The sequence below is a fragment of the Gastrolobium bilobum genome, unplaced genomic scaffold, assembly GCF_033153095.1.
Source record: "Gastrolobium bilobum isolate Gb01-03AN ecotype WA unplaced genomic scaffold, APGP_CSIRO_Gbil_v1 utg9203, whole genome shotgun sequence".
Classification (NCBI taxonomy): Eukaryota; Viridiplantae; Streptophyta; class Magnoliopsida; order Fabales; family Fabaceae; genus Gastrolobium; species Gastrolobium bilobum.
In genome coordinates, this window is record NW_026895877.1 from 180,896 (window position 1) to 186,895 (window position 6,000).

Genomic DNA, 6,000 nt, shown 5'->3' on the forward strand with positions numbered 1-6,000 from the left:
AAACTGTGAAACTCTTAAAGAACTGTTTTCAAAACTCTTGACCGAAGCTTTTTGTATTTCTTTGGCTAAGTAAGCTATATTCATTGTGCGCCAATGGAAATTGGGTACATATTGAGAAAGGAACTTCCATAAGGAAGGGATTTCAGACAGCTTAGCCATTGGGGGAAGGTAGATGTCATGGCAAAAACGCTACTGGTCACCTTAGGAATAAGGAGCCAACTCGTCCATTTTAAGGTTTTGAACTAAGTACCTGTTGGAGTCAAGGGAGCCATAGGAATATGGAAACTTTTGAGCCATCTAGACCATTATCTGAGGAATCAGAGTTGGTAGGCAAAGAAATTGGGACAAAGCCAAAAGGTGCTAAGTCTTGAGCAGAGAAAACAACCCCTTTAAGAGTGAAGCAGTGAATCCGTTCCTTCTGTTAAACTGTTTTAACTACCACCCTGTTGTCTCTTGATTATAGTTATTTCTGTTTTAGTAGTTTTATTTTATTTCATTTAGTACTTATAAAAACTCCAATGATTGTTATCTCACCATCTTCTAAACAGGAATGATCACATACATAACGCAGCGAGCAATTGTTTGCCATCAGATTGAACCTATTGTTCCTGAGGAACGTTGTCAAGACAGTAGGGAACGTTTGACCCGACAGTTCATTTACTAACTTTTCTTCTCATTTTCACTCTTTATAAACAGTGATAAAACAATAATTAGCACTTTATCCTCGTGGGAACGATAATTTAGGCATTAATACTCCCTTTATTACTTGATGTGTGCACTTGCACACTTGGGTTGGAACTAAGGGATGAATCTGTGTTCTGCAAGAATAGAGGAACGTCCCCTATCAGAACTTATATTTTTCCACCATCAGCAAACTACCCAACAAGTTTTTGTCGCCGTTGCCGGGGATAGAAACACTAACTATTGTTCTTATCATTGTTTTCTAACACATACTGTATATCTGAGTTTACTTTTATATTTTTTTTCTCTTTATCACTGAATCTGCTGTGCATATATATATATACCCTGTGTTATTGGTTTATGAGTGAAGAGTTTGAAATAGACTCTAACCACTCCATTGAAGTACCTGAGTTTCTCTTTGATCCTGAGCCAGAACGCACACTCCATAGGAGAAGAAGGAACCTCAGAGAAGGATTTCTTGAAAACATAGCTGATCAGAATAACAATGCAGAGGTTCCCCCTGAACAGAACTTCAGAAATTTGGCTGCTCCTTTTAGGAACAGACCAGATAGGGGAGTAATCCCTCCCCCTGTAGCACCAAATTTTGAACTAAAACCTATCATGTTCCACATGATTAGGGAAGCAGGGTTCTTCAATGGACTCCCTGCAGAAGATCCTTACACACACCTCACAACATTCCAAGATATTTGTGATAATTTTAAAGCTGAGGGTGTAACAGAGGAGAGCATGAGAATGAGGTTGTTCCCTCACTCATTGGGCTTAAAAGCTAAAACATGGATGAAAACTCTCACCCCTGGATCAATCCACACATGGGAAGAACTCTCTAACAAGTTCATAGAGAGGTTTCTCCCAATGTCTCGACAAGCTGATGTTAGAGCTGAAATCTCTAACTTCAGAATGTTTTATGGAGAAAATCTCTATGAAGCATAGGAGAGATACAAGGACATCATAAGAAAATTTCCAAACCATGGGGTAGAGAGTTGGGGAGTGTTACAATCTTTCTATAAAGGACTTGACCATACTTCTCAATCTCACTTAGATTTTGCTGTAGGAGGATATTTCTTTACAGGAACACTTGAATCAAGATACGAAATCATAGAAGGGACTGCTGAAAGATGTCTCCAATGGCCAATAGATAGAGTAAGCCCAGTGAGGAAGCCAGGCATGCTAGAACTGGATAAACAAACAACCATGGAAGCCCAGCTGGCATCACTCATGAATGAAGTGACGAACCTGAGAGCTGACCAAGCAGCACCAAGAATGGAAGTCTTACAACTCACAGCAACTGAAACAGAACCATGCTCAGCCTGTGGTGACCTTCATGACTCAACAGACTGCCCATCCACTGCATTGTTGTGTTATGCAGAAAATTTTGGCAATAGGAACTTCACCAGAGACAATCAACAAGCAGGACGAAATACACATTCAAGCACTGGAGGAACTATCATTAAGGATCAGAACCACAACACCCAATGAAGGCCACCCATTAACCAGAGACCATTCAACAACAATCAGCAGCAGTATCAGCAAGGTAGCAGCAGTGGAACGTTTGAACAAAGAAGAAACAACTACATTCCGTTCCACAGAGATGACCAACGCATCAACACCCTGGAAAATTATGTCAAGGAATATGTCACCAGGAATGATGCAGTGGTCAGGAACATTGAGTCCCATCTGGGGCAGATTGCTGCCAACCTTCAAACCAGAACACAAGGATCACTAGCAGGGAATACTGACGTTCCTTCAACAACCTCGCCAAAAGTAACACCTATCTCCCCTTTAGAGAAAATCAAAACTGTCACCTTAAGAAGTGGGAAAGCCACAGCATAGCCCACAGTTCAACCAAAGGAAAAGGAACAAATTGAAGCACCTGAAGCAGCCCCAAAAGCACAGCAACAATTACCAGTCACAGATGAACAGAACCCATAACCTGAAAAAGAAGCCAACAACAAACCAATCAGTCCAACTCAAAGCAGGAAAATATCAACTAAAATTCTGTTCCCTCAAAGAACAAAAAAACAACAAGAGGATAAGCACTTTGGAAAGTTCCTGGCCATTTTAAAACAACTTCACATCAACATTCCTCTGGTGGACGCACTAGAACAGATGCCCAGGTACGTAAAATTCATGAAAGATTTCCTCTAAAAAAAAAGAGGAATAACGAAATATGAGACTGTAAAAATCACACAAGAGAGTTACTAGTACTTAGGCATACTCCCACCTAAGCTTCAAGACCCAGGAAGCTTCACCATTCCTTGCATTATAGGAAACACGTACCAAGGGAAAGCCTTGTGTGATTTAGGGGCCATCATCAATCTCATGCCCCTATCTGTCTTCAAACAATTATCCACTGGACCAGCTAAACCCACCACAGTGACTTTGCAAATGGCAGACAAATCCATCGTCAAGCCAGAAGGGAAGATTGAAGATCTACTAGTCAAAGTAGACAAATTTATCTTACCTGCTGACTTTATCATTCTGGATTTTGAAGCTGACATTGACGTTCCCATCATCCTGGGTAGACCATTCCTAGCAACTGGAGGAGCAGTTATCAATGTACAAAAAGGGGAACTAACCATGAGAGTTCATGACGATGAGATCAAGTTTAATATTGTCAAAGCAATAAAGTTCCAGGATGAAGGAGAAGACTTGGAAGAATGTTCTGCTCTCACTTTGTTAGACAATCAGCCTAGTAGAAAAACAGAGGAAGAAGAATACAAGGAAGAAGAAGAAGATCCACAACAGGAAGAAGAATGCGAGGAAGAAGAAGAAGATCCACAACAGGAAGAGCAGAGTTGCTATCTGCAAGAAAGAAAGCCTGAACCTTTGATAAGAACTGAATAAGAGAAGCAGCTCAAAAGACCTTCTTCAGAAAAACCTCCTGAGTTAGAACTAAAACCCATTCCCCAACATTTGAAGTATGCATATCTGGGAAACAACAACACCCTTCCTGTGATCATTTCTTCATTTCTTACCAAGGAAGAAGAAGAACTGTTGCTTGACAAGCTCAAAAAGTATAAGGAGCCATCGGTTGGACCATAGCTGATCTCAAAGGTATCAGTCCCTCATTCTGTATGCATAAAATATTATTGACTGATCCTAACAGTTTTTCAGTGGAACACCAAAGAAGATTGAACCCTATAATGAAAGAAGTGGTGAGAATGGAAGTCATCAAATGGCTGGATGCAGGGATCATATACCCAATATCTGACAGCAGTTGGGTAAGTCCTGTCCAATGCGTCCCCAAAAAGGGAGGCATAACAGTGGAGAAGAATGAAAAGAATGAGTTGATGCCTATAAGAAAGGTTACGGGATACAGAATCTGTCAAGATTACAGGAAGCTCAACAATGCCACCAGGAAAGACCATTTCCCACTCCCTTTTACAGATCAGATGCTGGACCACCTAGCAGGAAAATAATACTTTTGCTTCCTTGATGGATATTCAGGGTATAATCAAATTGCCTTGACACCAGAAGATCAACATAAAACCACCTTCACCTGCCCATATGGAACGTTTGCTTTCAGAAGGATGCCCTTCGGGTTATGCAATGCACCACCAACGTTCCAGAGGTGTATGTTCTCAATCTTTTCTGATCTAATAGGAGAAGGAGTAGAAGTCTTTATGGATGATTTTTCAGTAATGGGAACGTCATATGATCACTGTTGGACAATTTAGAAGAAGTCCTTCAAAGGTGTCTGTCCTCAAATCTAGTGCTTAATTGGGAAAAATGTCACTTCATGGTGAAAGAAGGAATAGTCCTGGGACACAAGGTTTCCAGAAAAGGACTGAAAGTGGATCAAGCCAAAGTAGAAGCTATAGCAAAAATGCCGCCACCAGTGAGTATAAAAACCTTGAGATCTTTTTTAGGGCATGCAGGATTTTACAGAAGGTTTGTTAAAGATTTTTCCAAAATAGCTAGACCTTTGTGCCACTTATTAGAAAAAGATATAAAATTTGAGTTTAACTCTGATTGTGTGAAAGCTTTTGAATCTTTGAAAAATAAGCTCATCACCACGCCTGTCATCCAACCTCCAGACTGGAACTTACCCTTTGAACTAATGTGCGATGCAAGTGATCATGCTATTGGGGTAGTCTTGGGCCAGAGGAAGGAAAAAATTTTCGTAGTATATATTACGCCAGTAAAACTCTAAATAAAGCTCAGGTGAACTACACAATCACTGAAAAGGAGCTATTGGTTGTAGTATACGCTTGTGAAAAATTCAGGCCTTACATTTTAGGATCAAAAGTTACTGTCCATACTGACCATGCAGCTCTCAAGTACCTCTTCTCAAAAAAGGAAGCAAAACCAAGATTGATAAGATGGGTCCTACTGCTGCAAGAGTTCAATCTGGAGATCAAAGAAAGAAAAAGATGTGAAAATCAAATTGCAGATCATCTGTCCAGATTGGAACACATTGAAGTGGGGCTACCAATCAAGGAAACGTTTCCTGACGAACAATTGTTTGTCATTAATCACATAGAGACAAATGCTCCTTGGTTTGCTGATATAGCCAACTTCCTTGCAGCAGGACTGGAACCTTAAGAGGCGAATAAAATGCAGAAGAAGAAATTTTTTCACGATTGCAGGAACTACCTCTGGGATGAACCACTACTGTTCAGAAGATGCGCGGACCAAATGATAAGAAGGTGCGTCCCAGAAGAAGAACAACCTCAAATCCTTCAACACTGCCATTCGTCGCCATATGGAGGACATCCAGGTGGAATCAGGACTGCCTCCAAGGTTCTTCAATCAGGTTTCTTCTGGCCTTCCCTTTTTAAAGATGCACGCCAATATACAAAAAATTGTGATAAATGTCAAAGAGAAGGTAACTTGACTAAACAAAATGAAATTCCCCTCAATCCGATCCTAGAAGTTGAATTATTTGATGTTTGGGGCATTGATTTCATGGGACCTTTTCCTCCCTCGTGTGGGTACAAATTCATATTAATGGCTGTAGATTATGTAAGCAAGTGGGTAGAAGCAGTTGCTTTACCCACTAATGATGCTAAGGTGGTTATAAAATTTTTAAAGAGGAACATATTAACCAGATATGGAACCCCACGTTGTCAGCGACAGAGGGAAACATTTCATCAGCGACAGAGGGAAACATTAGTCTCATCAACCGCCAACTTGAGAGGTTGCTCTCCACCTCCCTCGAACTGGAGCACAACAAATCAAGATGGACCGGGCCATATCAAATTGTTAACGATGCAGGAAACAGAACTTTTGAAATCCAAGGTGCAGAACATGGCCGTTCCTTCAAGGTAAATGAGCACAGGTTGAAACTATACAATG

General features: G+C 40.6%; 1 non-coding gene across 1 annotated transcript; it reads right to left on the minus strand.

Annotated features, from left to right (window-relative positions):
- Positions 1-1,569: 1,569 nt before the first annotated feature.
- Positions 1,570-1,676, minus strand: LOC133296576 (small nucleolar RNA R71). The gene has a single exon (XR_009749526.1). It is a non-coding gene; the product is annotated as a small nucleolar RNA R71 (small nucleolar RNA).
- Positions 1,677-6,000: the final 4,324 nt, after the last annotated feature.